Here is a 15,750-nt window from a genome sequence, read left to right as displayed (position 1 = left end):
ATCACAGCCGTACATGTACACAGATTAAGTGTTATACATTTCTGCACAGGTTTTCAATAGGGTGCTGAGCTTGGGTAACAGCCACTCATCCCTAGGAAGAGTGGTGACAAAACCCGTAGTGACTGTGTGATGGTCACCATCTTGGCCAACACCAAGACTGAACCAGAGACCTCCAGAATTAAATCCCTGAGTGTCTACAGCTAAAAAGCCAAGCTAACTCAGTGGGGCTGTAACAGACTCAGATCCTCTGGGGATCGGATATAGATGGAGACATATCACAAACCCTGACCAGTGGGTTACAACTGTTCTGTTGTATTCTGTTGAAGCCAAGCTGACCTATTATAGTGACCAGTTCCACTAGTTCTAAAGATTCTTTCTTGACCTAAATTCTGGGAAAGGACCTTGTATATTAACAGCAGCAAAATAAATTATTGCCAGAGCTTGTGCATGATTTTTTTTTATTGACGCTAATAAAGAAAAGCACCTATAAAGAGAAATATCTAATTGTGTCTGGAATAAGGAGGCCCATAGCATTGCAGCTGGAGAGTCCTACAGCAAACGTAATTTTAGATGGAATTTCACTGAGCTTGACTCTTTATGCACCCTCTGTCCAATCTTCTTACATTCGTAATGTTCAGAAGGTAAAGAAGCTCTGCTCACTAGAGTCAAGCTTTGCATTGTGAATGGCTGATTCTTGGGATTTGGCTCTTTTCTCTGTACATGTATAAATCACATGTACAAATGTGTCCATTATTCGTAACAGTTCAGTGAACCACTTAACCAAATACATTTGGGCTGATGGGCTGTTAGACCAGTGTTCACAGTTCATTTTCCAGGTTGTGCATGCAATTAAATATTTGGGACTGTTTGATTGGTCAACTCAGTCACAAGCAATGACTTCTGTTTTCTGATTGGATAACCTAAGGCAAGGCTTTTCTGGCAACACTAATGTTGTCATGTGTGTACAAATAGCCATATCTACACAAATAAAAGCTTCTGCCTAAATGTTCTTGTGAACAAAACACAACTGCAAAAATGTCTGAAAAACAGAAAAGGAGTAGAATGGTCAGACTGAAGTGCCATTCAGATTTAACTACCAGGTTTGCACATTATTTTCCACTATTCACCCAGGTCTACTCCTCACCAAACATGAACTGCTTTTAATAATACACTCTGCTGGTGGCTATTTCAACCATACGTTACATTTTAAAATAGCAATATTATTTTTGGTAGCAAAATTGATATTGAAACTACAGATACCACATCCTAACCAAAACGCCTCTTCCCCAAATTTGGGGATGTTTAGATTGGGCTCAGTTCCAAACTTTGCAATGTGAGGATAATCTCTAATTACAATAGGATGGAATATGGCTAAAGGTTGCCAGGACTGTAAATAATTCACATTTTATTTTTTAACCATGTGGTCACAACAAGCAAGCAATTCAGCAATGCCTACAATAAACAGTTACTTTCATATACATTTCTTGGGTTGTTTAAGGAGAGAAGGTGTCTACTAACAGATGAAATTTTAGAGGATTGGGCTAAGAAATTTAAATTCTATTTATTTATTTTTTTATTTTAGTTCAACACATGGTAAACACAGAGTTGCTATCAAAAGACATCAGAAGAAATGGGCTATGTTTTCAGCACCAAGATATCAAGAGTAATGTCTTTATCCTCATCATTGTGTAAATTATGCATACTTCTCTCTCCATGTCAAATGGCACAATATATGCATATGTCTCTTTCCTCTCCCCTTCATCTATTCTATCTACAAAAGAAGCTGTTAAAAGATAACTTTTGCTATCCAGTACAACAAATTACCACTCATACTACATTGATGGTGCTGAAGAAGATAGATAGACAGACCTGTTCAAGGAAAAGAGGAAAATTGTTACATCTCAGATATCATTGTGTAGTATCTATTGGCAAATGCTAACTATTTAATAGCAATCATTCAAATTAATGGCTATCTAGATGTTTATAGTTTGCCCATCACCATTGTCTCTAGGCTCCATACCTCCAACTGAAAAGCACAAATTCCAACCAAAAGACCATTCACAGGCTCTCTGTGCATCAAAAAGAACCTCATGAAGACTAGGAGTTTTATAGCCTAATTTATGCACAGATGATAACTGGCTCTGGGAAGGTTACTCAGGCAAACTTCCACTCACTTTATCGGGTGTTAGCCTGCATGACATACGTAAGACCGGGCCATTTGCCTCTGTAGCTAAGAGAACAGGTGTCCAGAGCAGTACTCTAAAAAGCAATGAATAAATGGATAAAAATACTGAAGGGAAATATAATGGAGTTAAGATAAAAGGCACTTCCCCACACATTTTAATATTTCACACCTGAATAGCTACAGCTTGAAACTCAGTTTCACCATTCTCACAACAAAATCATCTCTGGAATAACTAGTGCATTCAGGTTGAAATGGGTCCAAGTATAATGAAAGGGAGTTTGCGAGCATCATTTGTTTTCATGGCAAAATTAAGTTTTCCCTGGTTATCAGGTTTAATTTGTGATTCATTAAGTAACAACGAGAGCTGAGTAAATGATTTGCAGTGAATAATTCATCTGACAATTTTAGCCACTTTTTTTTTGGTGTGAATTATCCAAGAACATATTGATATTTACAGGATTGTTTGTCATTCATAATGATTCAACAAATATTTGAGTCTAACAGTCTATTGGTTGCTCACAAGCTACTCACCACAACTATTGTTTAGGATATTAACTATCACAATTTGTTATTCATATAATATAGCTAGTCACTTCAGTCACCTGGCTTTGTTTTTACCCTCTGACAGGATGACTACCCAACCCACAAAGACTTTTCAAGATGGCTGGATTGAATACTCATGTGAACAGATATTTACATAAGAACATAACAATGGCCATACTGGGTTAGACCAATGGTCCACCTAACTTTGTATCCTGTCTTCTGACAATAGCCAGTGCAAGATGCTTCAGAGGGAATGAACAGAACAGGGCAATTATGGAATGGTCCATCTCCTGTCGGCCAGTCCCAACTTCTGGCAGTCAGAGGTTTAGGGACACCCAGAGCATGGGGTTTAGTTCCAGACCACCGTGGCTATGAGCCATTGATGGATCTATCTATCTATCCTATAAGAATTTATCTATTTTTTTCACCCTGTTATACTTCTACCGTCACAACATCCCCTGGCAATGAGTTCCACAGGTTGACCATATGTTGTGTGAAGAAGTACGTCCTTATATTTGTTTTAAACCTGCTACCTATTAATTTCATGGGGTGACCCTGGGTCTTGTGTTATGTGAAGGGATAAAAAACATTTCCATTCACTTTCTCTACACTATTCGTAATTTTATAGGCCTCTATCATATCCCCGCTTAGTCATGGCTTTTCTAAGCTGAAAAGCCCCAGACTTTTTAATCTCTCCTTTTATGGAAGCTGGTCCATTCCCCTAATCATTTTTGTGGCACTTCGCTGTACTTTTTCTGATTCTATTTGCAGGACTATTTGCATGACTACCTAATCTAGATGAAGAGTCACAAATGAATCGTGTTTTGTACTGTTCACCCACCTCTAGGAGTGATACTCCTTTTGTCCATTGAACAGTAAGTTTTTTGCTTGAGCAAAATGGAGGTCATGCAGCCCATCTAAAGACATTTGCCCATCCCCCATGTCCTACAAGCCCACCCCCCGACTCTCCCATCCCCCTCCACACACACCTGGTCAAGGTTATTAACCAGCCAAAAGAAGAAATGCATCTGTCAGGTTAAGGGGAGTGAATAATCACCTAGTGCATCATTGCTGCGACAAGCACCCCAGGACACGAGCTGGAGTCAGAACATGTCCTCTTCAATTAATCCAAAATGATGTGTTATGACAATGAAGTCAAAAGAAAACTTTAAAGGTGACTCACACTGTTACTTTTAAAAAGCACAGATAACTAAAATCTCAGCTCACTGGGAGGGGAAAGGCAGCCCCAGTAAAAGGACCACGTGCAGAGGAACCCCACAGACCTAGAAGAGGGATGGGACCGACCCCAATATCAGCGGCAGCTCCACAGTCCTTCTACGGCTGCCTACCACCCCTTCGCTGGAATAGGGGCTGCAATTCCCACAGACCCACATGTAGAGGGGTTGAGCCACCGGCCACGTCTCCGTCCTTTCCTTGGCCTGTCCGATCCCTGCTGGCCTATGTCAAACTAGAATGGAGACCAACTCCTTTGTCTGAAGGTAGTGTGGAGTCCCCTGCGCAGCTGCTTCCCACCTGGTCCTCTGCGTGTAGATCCTACTTGGCTGGGGACTTTCTGAGCCCCTTGATTTTCCTGGGATAATCATTACAAATAAATCAACTTTAAAACAAGTCAGTTTCTCCTTTCCTCACCTGCTGAGATCCAGGGTTCTGAGATTCCCCCATCAGAGTTAGCACCCAAGGCAGCATGAAGAATGGAGCTAGCTCCCTGCTCTGCTTTAAGGGTTAGGGATGTTACTCAGGGGAGCCTGAGGAATACACACATTCCTGGATTCATGTCTTAATAACAGCTAAACAGTCTCACAGTGCAAACCTTTCAAAGAAAAGCTAACCCTGAGAGATATGGTTTCTCACTCTCTCTTGCTGGATTTCTATCCTCCCTGATTATCTTTGGAGCATGGGCAGCCTGATTTGCATTATGGGTCCCAATCCTTACTCACGCGACCTTAAAGTCAATGAGAACATTTGCAGGACTTAATAATTAGCATTACTAAATAAATATTTTATAATATTACTAATAAATGTGATTTATTATAATTTGAAACAAATAAACTATGGTTCTTCACTCTACGAATTTATAACCCAGGGGTCTGATGCAGTCGCCGTGCACTTCAGCGAGGGCTTTGCAGAGTAAGGACTGTATAAAAAATTATTCAGAACCGTTGGTGTTTGCTCCTACAAGCAGTTATATACAAAGAGGGGCTTGCACTGTAAAAGTCAAACCTGGATTGGATCCAAACTTCCCAAGAGTCTGAAGTTGTCTGGGGTTTTGATTCAACTCATTGCAGTTGGGAGTGGATCTAGACTCTCCCAGGAGAATGCTGATCCAGGGTCTGTTCAGCCTATCTTTAATTATATTACATGTTAGTATTAAAATGTTGGTAACCTATCAATAAATCTTGATAACTAGTATAGAATTCATATTTTCAGACAAATGCATGTCTAATTCAGCACCCATTAAGGGATCAAGGTCACTACTTCTTGAGTTGGGAATTTGTAGAAAATGTGCTATATAGTGACATTGTAGAACATTCCAGTCATGAAGAGATCATAAGTTTTTCACAGAAATTCTTTTAGCCAAATAGATGGAATCTGCTTTAGTGGATTTCAGACTCTGAATATAAATTGTACGGTGAGTAGTACACCCCCACATCATATCAAAGATCAGGTAAGAATGGCAAAATGATAACACTGATAGACTGCCATGGTTGCACATGGGAAACAAGTGATGACAAGGGGCCTGTATCCACAGGGACTCCATCATAACATGGTTCCTACATACATTTATATATGGATAACAGAGGTAACATGTGAGCTCCCAGCTCTATCAAGTTGACTCAACAAAGTTTCTTTAGTGAGAAATGCAAGCTTAGGCTATGTCTACACTGCACTTCTTTCAGCGGCACAGCTGTGCCGCTACATCAGAGCCGCTGTAAGGTACGCAATGTAGTTGCTCTTTGCTGGCAGGAGAGAGCTCTCCCGCCAACAAAATAAACCCACCCCCAATAAGGGGCGGTAGCTGTGTCGGTGGGAGAGCACCTCCCGCTGACATAGCGCTGTCCACACCGGTGCTTTCTGTCGGTAAAACTTTAGTTGGTCAGGGGTATGTGTTTTTCACACCCTTGACTGACAAAAGTTTTACCAGCGAAAGTGCAGGGCAGACATAGCCTTAGCTTATGCTACTTTATAGTAAATCTTTGGTCAAAGACACTGAAGTGAACTGAAACCTTAGCAAGAGATACTGAGGTTTTACTGAAGCTGCTGGACACAGACAGCCCCTGTGGTTCTGCCTTTCTCTTTAGCACTGATTAACCTATACCAACTACTGTCACCTCACAGGCTCTCCCTAGGTCCTGACTTAGACCACACAGTCATGGAATGGACTTCTGACTGCAACCCCCAGTGGAACTGCACAGAGTGCAATGACCCCAGCTGAACGTGCCCTACTTACCTCACTTTCCTCACGATGGTTTTATTCTAGCTAATGCATCTTTTCACTGGTACAACTCGCAACTGAGGTTGAAAAACAGACTTGGCAAACCACATCCCCACTATCCAGGCTAATATCATTTTGTAATTTGAAGAAATTAATATCAATTGCTGCAAACATCTGAGATATTCACTTTGGGAAAATGGCTGCTAAGTATACCCAGTAAGTACCCTTCAAAGACATATCATAAGGAATTTTACTAGAGGCCTAAATATGTACTCCCAAATAGAAATAAGTGGCTCCTAAGGAGCTGTTATAGTCCAGTGAGTCAGTCTGCATTTAAACAACCACTATGAAAATGGAAAATGATCTCCAGTGGGTTCATTTATTTTTGTTTTATGGCCCATTTCTGCAAAGAGAAATGCATGAGATATAAAAGTAGTCTCCCTTTCTTTTCATAGGCCCCTGTTCATCTTACATGGCATCAGGTTTTCATTAAGTTATAACATCTTTGATCTAATTCTCCCGAAAAGATTTTCAAGTGACTTTATGGGTGGGGCAATTGCCTTCTGTTAGGATTGCACTGACGGAGTAACAGAAATTCTGTCAAACCTATGACTTCAGGATAGGAAGCTCTGTCTTTCTCATACTTCTCTTTTAATCTTGTTGGTCACTTTCACTTTGGCACTATTGTTCCTAATTACGCCTAGCGGAGATTTTTAATTAATTCTGATGTATATGTTCTCTGTTTTCATCCGAATAGTTAAAAGACATATTTGGTATCACATAGATCATGAGAAAACCACAGCATTCATTAATTCATTATGTCCTATGTCTAATCTGAGGAAGCTCTCAGTGTAACAAGGACAGAAAAAACTATCCTTTCAACAGGTTTATCCTTATTCAAATACGGATAGGCATAGGCAATCAAATATGATAACCGTCAGTTACTGTCCAACGCAGGGTGAGTGTCACTATAACTGCGGAAGAGTTAAATACAGGGAAGAAAGCCCTCCCCCAAATTATCTCCATAATGGATCACACCAGCACTGTGAATCTGAATGTCCCTGAATTCTGGAGGGTATAGGGCTGGCCAGACAGAAGCTTACATGGGAAGTTCAGATCCAGCTCTGAGCAAAGTTCAGCGATGCGTGGTTCTGAGGCTTCATTGGGCTCATTATGGAGACAGAAGACCCATCTTGTTAGCTCTTTGCTTGGGGCCTTTGTCTTCTAGAACTGCTGTGATCACTCTGCAAACAATGATTAATGAGAGGGGCCAGCTACAAAGTTTGAAGCCAAAGTATTGGAGTGTTCAAATATGGGCAGTTGGTTGATGCCCATCTCTCCGGTAGTCAGAAATCTCAAGAGAATGCTCGCTCACTTGAGATCTGCAGTCCAGTTTCTTCCCCTCAAATGTAGTACTAACAAGGTTGCCTCAACAGTGCTACCGCCTTTCAGGAGACTGTCATTTTGGCAGCAATACAACGCAACAAAGGATAACTCCCACCTCTAAGGCAACAGCACTATGAGATGACCTTGAATGCAGGTTCAGGTCCCTGTCACATGGACTGAGAACAGGTTTCAGGCTCCAGAGCACAGGGCAAATATACACAACAACCTATCAGAAGTGAGAAGTTGTCTAGCAAAGCAGTGGAGGGGCTGGTGATAGTGCTGTCTTGGTTAACATCTTCATTAGTACTGGCCTGGAAGCAGCGCGGTCAAGAACATTTGCGGATGATAGGAACAGGGAGTACCGCAAACACTGCTGAGGACAGAGAAATACCGCACCAAGGACCTAGAGGCATTACAAACTTCAAGCAAAACACGGTTTAAAAAATGAGATCGAATTTAAATGCAAATGAATACATCCCAAGGTAAATAATCCAACATGCATATTCAATGGGAGAGAGACACTTGGGGAGCAATGATGGTGAAGGAGGCTCATGGGGCAGAAAATTAGACATGAGTTTGAAATGCAATTTGGCAGGGGGAAAAAAGGCGGGAAAGGGAAAATCGGTGAGATTTTAGGGTTGCACCTGCAGAGGCACACACTGAGGCACTGGCAGAGGGAGGTAATAGTTCCTCCCCACATCAGTGGTTCTCAACCAGGGGAACAAGCACTCACCTTTGGGGGTACACAGAGGTCTTCCAGGGGGTCCATCAACTCATCTAGGTATTTGCCTAGTTTTACAACAGGCTACCTAAAAAGCACTAGTGAAGTCAGTACAAACTAAAATTTCATTCAGACAATGACTTTTTTACACCGCTCTATACACTGAAATGCAAGTACAATATTTATATTCTAATTCATTTATTTTATAACTATATGGTAACAATGAGAAAGTGAGTAGATTTTCAGTCACAGTGTGCTGTGATACTTTTGTATTTTTAGGTCTGATGTTGTAGGCAAGTAGTTTTTAAGTGAGGTGAAATTTGGGGGTACACAAGACAACTCAGACTCCTGAAAGGAGTACAGTAATCTGGGAAGGTTGAGAGCCACTGCCCTACATGATTTGGGTGAGACCAACCCTGCATTCAGTCCTGAGCCACTCATTTCAGAAAGATATTGACAACATAGAAGGAGTTTAGAGAAGAGCAACAATCAATAATCAGGGGAGCTGGACGGATTTATTTCTGAGGAACGAGTAAAAGCACTGAAGTTTGGTTAAATCACAATTATGGGGGAGGTGATGATAGTCTATAAACAGTAACAGGGAGGAGGAATTATTTCAGGTGGTACCAGTGGGCATAGCTAGGAGGCACAAGATGTCACCCTAAGACGGCGCCTGAAGTTGACAGGCAAAGATCCACTAGTGATGGTGCATATCGGCACTAATGACATTGCATCTCACAGGGTGCAGACGACTTCAGAGAACTTGGAAGAATGTTCAATCAATTTTTCGGGGCATCCTTTTTGATCTGTGAGTGAGGCAAGGCAGAAGATTAAGGAAGTGGACCACTGGTTAGGAAAGTGCTGTAAGACAGAGGAGTTTGGTTTTGTGGAACACTGGTCCCCCTTTTAAGGGGAAATGGAGCTGTACAGTTTAGATGGCTTCCATCTCAGCAGAAGGGGAACCAATCCTTTTGGGGATGGGCTGGCTAGAGTAGTCAGGAGGGCATTAAACTAACCATAAAAGGGGAGGGTGAAACGAGGGACCAAACCAAAACTCATTTAGCACAAAATCAAGATATTAAGAACAAAATTAATCAAGAAATGAAAGGACATGAAGAGAAGAAAAATGTTAATTGCCTGTACACCAATGCTAGGAGACTGGGTAAAAAACAAGAGGAACTGAAATTGCTCATTTCGGAGCATAAATTTGATGTGTTGGTATTACTGAAACCTCATGGGTGATTTGCATGATTGGAATGCTAAAATTAACAAGTATAACCTATTTAGGAAGGATTGGTTAGGCAAAAGAGGAGAGGGACTGGTATTCTATGTCAAAAATGGCATTGTTTTCTTCCAAGTCACTGACAACTTGGAAGAATATGATCTTGAATGCTTATGGATCAATGTCCTAACAGATAACACACAAGATGGAGGACTAGTTGGTGTCTGCTACAGACCACAGGATGACTGGCTCCTTAAGCCCCTGTCTATTTCATGTAGGGTAAAAAACTGAGTTTTCATAGGGGACTTCAATCTGAGTGACATATCCTGGAGGCCTCATGCTGCCAGTACTAAAACATCCTCAAAATTTCTAAATACTGTAGATGACAATTCTCTAACTCGAAAAGTGTTGCATCCGACATGGGGGAATTCCTTATTAGACCTTGTCTTGACAGATGAAGAGGAACTGATCACAGAACTAAACACAAGTAATCATGACTTGATCACATTTGTTATGTGCAAACGGAATGAATTCCAAACCAGTAATATATATACTTGGTGCTTTAAAAGGGCCAATTTCAGAAAGTTGAAAACAATTTTGAGTCAAATCAGTTGGGAGAAATAATTTAAAACAACAAGTTTAGACAATAATTGGGGATTGTTTAAGAACATTTTATTAGATACCCAAAAAGCCACAATCAAGAAAGAAGGTCGTACTGGTTTAAAAAAAAATCCAACCAAGCTTAGAGGGAAAATGAAGATTAGCCGTAGGAACATTGGTTTGTATTACAGCAATGCCTGATGTCATAATCAGCCCAGAGGTCATAATCAGCCCAGGGCTCTATTGTGCTAGGCCAGGGTTCTATTGTGCTAGGCCCTGTACAAACATGGGATATAGGTCCTTCTCCAAAGATCTTACAATCTAATTTATGGATAGGCTGACAATAGTCTCCCCAGGGAAGTGGTGAAAGCCCTGAGATTACTTGGGGCATTTAAAACTAGACTGGACAATGCACTAATAAATGTGCAACAGCAATTGTCACGAATACAGTATCATTATTGTAAGCCCCATGTCAGAGAGTTGCTTCATCATCCAAATACTCTCTAAAAATCCCTGGTTTTGGAGCACTCATATATTTTCCAGTCACAGTACCATGTGTACAGAGCAATCAGAATCACAATTCTCCAATCTCAATACCGTGGTATTCAGGTACTCTACATAGGTGAGCTCTACGTTGCTACTCCTGTAGTATAGATATCATCTTCTCAGACTTTCCATCTCGCCCCTGACAACACCAGCCTCCGGTTTGCTTTCCCTGTACACACAGTGCTGAAAGCTCAGGGCAATTCTCCACAATAACTTCCTAGACTCCCTCTCCTTCCAGGTCAACACGCTGAAACAGTTTTGTCTTTCTGCTACTGTGTCTGTATGTGGGGTCTAGCTTTTTCCACCCTTCTTACTTAGCACTTAGAGTTCCTGAACCACATACTGGCATTCTCACTCTAATAGACAAAAAATAATCAGGCTTCCATTAAAGGCCATGGAAATTTAGCTCCTCAAATAACTCTTCCATCTTCATTCAGCTGCCATATAAGGCAAGTGGAGTTTTCCAATGTTTTCAATGGGTAGAGAGTCAGGCCCTCAAGTAGCCCTAGTTTAAATATTTATATTCAATATATTCCCAAAGTCTGCAATGTATTTAAATAAAGGAGTCTGCAAAACAACAGATTTCAACTCAAGCCATTATTTTCTCAGGACTAGAACTTGCAGAAATAACCTCCAGGCTCTCTTCCACTAGGGCCTCATAGAGCAACTGGGGAGTGAGTTATTCAGTTCTTGCAGGAGTGTCCATTTTATAAATTAAAACATGTATCCTTTGTTGTTGGGGTTCGTTTGTTTGAGCGTGATACTGAGCACACCCTGGAATAGAAATAGTCTTACCTGATGCATCACGCCTGTTATATACAGGACCTGTTTCTTCTCCCTGCCAATTTCCATTCATCTCCACTTCCTGGTTTCAGCTGAGATAAGCAGTAGAATTAACCAAAACACAGTAATGCATTTGCGTCTGTGTGTCTGTGTGGGTGCACGTGCACCACATATCAATGCCCTCTACTGGAAGGAATCGGAACAGCTCAAATGTACGTCATTGGCCAGTGGTTCTCAAACTTATTTGATCATGTTCCCCCGCCCCTCTGTGCTTCTTTGTGTCTGTAGTAACTTGTGCTCCCTCCTCCTGCCACACAAATCCATATACCAATAAAACAAAATCAATGTGCGCCCCTCATTAAATATTAAAAACAGTAAGGCATTGATTCAAAGAGAGCCAACAATTCATTGTAATAAGAGCAAAAGCAAAATTGCAACTGCGGTCGATGCTTACAATTCAATGTGCACACCTCCTCGTAGCGGACGGATTAACGTACAGATAGCAACGACTCTGTATAATGCTATTCAAGCTTAGCAGAAATCCATCAAAATGCACAGCACCATCTCGAGTCAAATGCACTGCTCCATCGGAGGACTGCTATGCCAGGAGGAATCAACTTTGCTAGTTATTCATTGCTGTGGACAAAATGTGCACAGTAAAGTTTTTTCCCTACATCTTCTCACGCCGCCCCAGAATACATTCAGCACCTCTCCAAAGGGGCCCGCCCTCCAGTTTGAGAACCTCTGTCATATGCCTTGCACTAGTGACTGCTACTGGAGATTCTCCTCTGTCTCCCAGGGCCAAGCCCACCCTGTGCTTTTGGAGGAAGAACATCCTTCCTCCTCGGCACTGTGAATTTCTGAGTGGCCTTGCTGTACAGCACAGCAACAACTGTGAAATTCCTAGGGGAGCAGAGATTTGTTACGGAGAAAAGAAAATTCTTGCAGTCTTAAGGCATGTGCAGACAGCACGATGCATTAGAAATCTCACAAGAAAACCGGTTCTTACAAGTACTCCAGCCTGAATTCCAGGCAAACAAAAATTGTGGCGCCGATTCAAGAAAGCACTCATGCACGTGCTTAAGCCCATCTCTATTCAGAAAAACATGTGCTTACATGGTCCCAGAAATAGGGCTGCTTTCCTGAATAGGGACCTAAACTCAGACTGGATTTTGGAATCCTATCTGAACCCCAGTGCTGATCTCTGCGCTGTGGGCTGACCCACACAAATGTAACACAGGTCACCATTGTATGCAGTGCTCTTTCTCTTACAGTGGTCTGTGTTGTTGAGAAGCTCTGCAGTATGACGCGCAAATTCTTTATTTTGCTGCATTTGCCATTTTCCTAATCCACCCCATCCTTCCATTTCCCAAATCCCCTCCTGTCCTTCTGCTGCTTTCCATTTATTTCAGTGCTATTCCTTGCACGTTTGCAGAAGCATTTCAGTTGCTCTGGCCCTTTTGAACTTGCGAAATTAATTTAAAATGACTGCAGATTTCACCCGCCCTTTTCAAATATCTTCAAGACTTTTTCTTAACACAGTGAGGGGTTCAAAAACCAAATTAATTTCAATCGGCTATGTCTTCAGCTTCTTGGTTTGCAGCTTTTTTCTTTTCTTTCTTCTAAAGCGTAATATTTTGGAGCTATTACCCTGGACTGCAGATGTCCATCTGGTTAGCTGTTCAGCAAACACTTTGGTCAGTATCTACAATATTTTTGCAGCTGCTTTCATACAATGTTATGGCTTTTAAAGTAACAGCCCTGGAGGCTGAATGGGAGTAGTGGGGAACTGTACCAACGGCAGTTCTCAGAAGCATTCTATCTATGAAAGAGTGAAGCAGGCACTGAGTGGGTCCTATACTTTCTTTTTCAAAATGCAGCATGTGTTTGGTTTAGAGTCAGCCCTAGGAAGGCCAGCCGTTGGTGTTCAGCAGGGCTCCCCCAGAACTGCACACACTGATAACCCTAGTGGCTGAGTGATAACCCCCTATTTCCTCACCGATAACCCTAGCTCCTGAGTGATAACTCCATTGCCCTCCAGTGATATACTTCATGATAACCCCAGCTGCTGCTGAGTGAGCAGATAAAAATGCAGGAGCAGTGGGAGAAAACTGACAGAACACCCAAATATGCAGCCCTGACCATGATGAATGTTCCCCTAGGATTAATCTGTTAAAAAAAACAAAACTACTATTGTATCAGCCAATGGCCTTGGGACTTCCGTGTGATGAAACAAGCATAATGTTTGCCTTGCTTGAAAAGGACAGCAGTATCAGCAAGGAGCAATCACACCAGTCAGAATGCCTGGCAGTTCTAGAACTCCTTCATTCCAAAGCACTCTGCAGAGACAGTCCTGCAGTCCTTACACAGGCAGAATTCCCACTCACTTCACTTAGGGTGTTGCTCACACAAGGACTGCAGGATTGAACCCAGATATGCAGGGATCCTTTTAGCCCTTCCTCTCTAAAGTATCGCCACTTCTAAGATGGAACCCGGCAACCCTTTAATAGCTCATCACACCACAACACCAACATTTTGAGGCAGGAAATGAAGAAGAATCCTAGATACTAACAATTCTCAAACTATCATCCTGGGATCACTGCTGGTCCACAGAGCACTTGCTGGTAGTCTACAGAGAGCTGGCTGGTCACATGGTGCTGCCTCTCCTTGTTTCCAGCAGCTAAATCTCATTAAAAGACAGCTAAAATATACTCATTGTTTCCTTAATGCTACTTTGCACATAAACAGTTTCTGCGGTTCCTACCAGAATATTATCTGAAGGATAATGGGAGGCGGTCACATGATCACAAATAGCAGGTGAGGTGTCTACCAGATTCTCTAGTAGGTTGTGGTCCATGCTGTGAAAAAGTATGTGAATCACAGCTATTTCCAGTTAAAACTGAAGGAGGGGGGATGAAGGGACGTGGAATGTAGTTACCTGAGTAAGAATTTGGTCAGCACATGGCAACTTAACACCTTGACTTGCACACAAGCTTTAATTACCACAGCTGATCAGAATCTTCGTTTTGTGACTCATGCACAACATAGATAGGAAACTTTCAATTTTTCTCCCTCCTGATTTACTTTTATTAACATATTTCCATGGCTGCATTCTCAGTGGGGATGGGCCAACCTGTGAAGTTTTGATCCAGTTTTGAATTTTCCCCAAAGTTTGAAGGGGGTGGTCCAAATCCAAGATTCCATTTTGGACCCATCTCTTATCAATACTGACTCCATTTCCTGAGGGGAAGCAAAACGAAGTAGAGCTGGTCAAAAAAATTTGAACAAACTGTTTTTGTTTGGGTTTGGGGTTTTTTTCTTTCTTTCTTGTTGAAAAATGGCCTCTTTTTTTAAAACAAAAAATTTCACAAAACAAAAAAGCTGCTGAATTTTTTAAATCTTTTGGTTTTCATTAAGACTTTTGTAACATTTTTTATTGAAAACACTGAAATGGCTATTGAAATTTTTCATTTATCAAAACAAAAAAGCTTTTCATAACCATTGCATAATGGTTTGGATAAAAGAAGACATTTAATTTAAAAAATGCCCGCATTTTCAAAACACCTCAAAATGAGTCCATTTTGAGTGCTGCAAAGTGGAAATAACTTAGAAATTTAAATGTTTCCATTATTTATTTTTACTAGTTCTAAATATGAGTAATTAATGTGATCCCACTGGTGTCACATACCTCCACTGTATCAATTCAGAGCTCTGCTTACAACACCATCTTGTCAAATTACTCTAAAACTAAGGTTTCAGAGTAGCAGCCGTGTTAGTCTGTATTCGCAAAAAGAAAAGGAGTACTTGTGGCACCTTAGAGACCAATTTGTTAGTCTCTAAGGTACCACAAGTACTCCTTTTCTTTCAATAATTAAGGACAGTTAATGGTTAGTTATGGTTTTGCCAGGGATACTGAACAACTCTAGTTAACCTGACAGAATTTGTTATATTCGTAAAACATGAACTAGAACAATGCAACAGGTGGAAAATCCAGTGTCAATTCCTGAGGTCCTGTTTGAATCAGGACCTTTGAACCTGTTTGAGCAAGAAGCTGAAGATTCTTTAGGAGACAAGTGTAGTGATCCTACTTACAAAAGGTTTGCAAGTTCAGTTCAGAAGAGGACTGGGAGGGTCAGAGGGATCTCAGAACCTTCTCTAAACTATCTGACCTTTTGAGTTTGCAGAACTGGCTGGATATCTCTTAGGGCAGGCTATTTTAGAGAGATTCCTGGTGGCAGCCATTCTTATTGTGCTGCAGCAGCTTTCATTCCTGGACACTAGTAGGAACCAAACTGAAATAAAAAGTTCAG

Source organism: Eretmochelys imbricata, chromosome 9 (genome assembly GCF_965152235.1).
Source record: "Eretmochelys imbricata isolate rEreImb1 chromosome 9, rEreImb1.hap1, whole genome shotgun sequence".
Taxonomy (NCBI): domain Eukaryota; kingdom Metazoa; phylum Chordata; order Testudines; family Cheloniidae; genus Eretmochelys; species Eretmochelys imbricata.
This window is presented reverse-complemented; position numbering follows the sequence as displayed.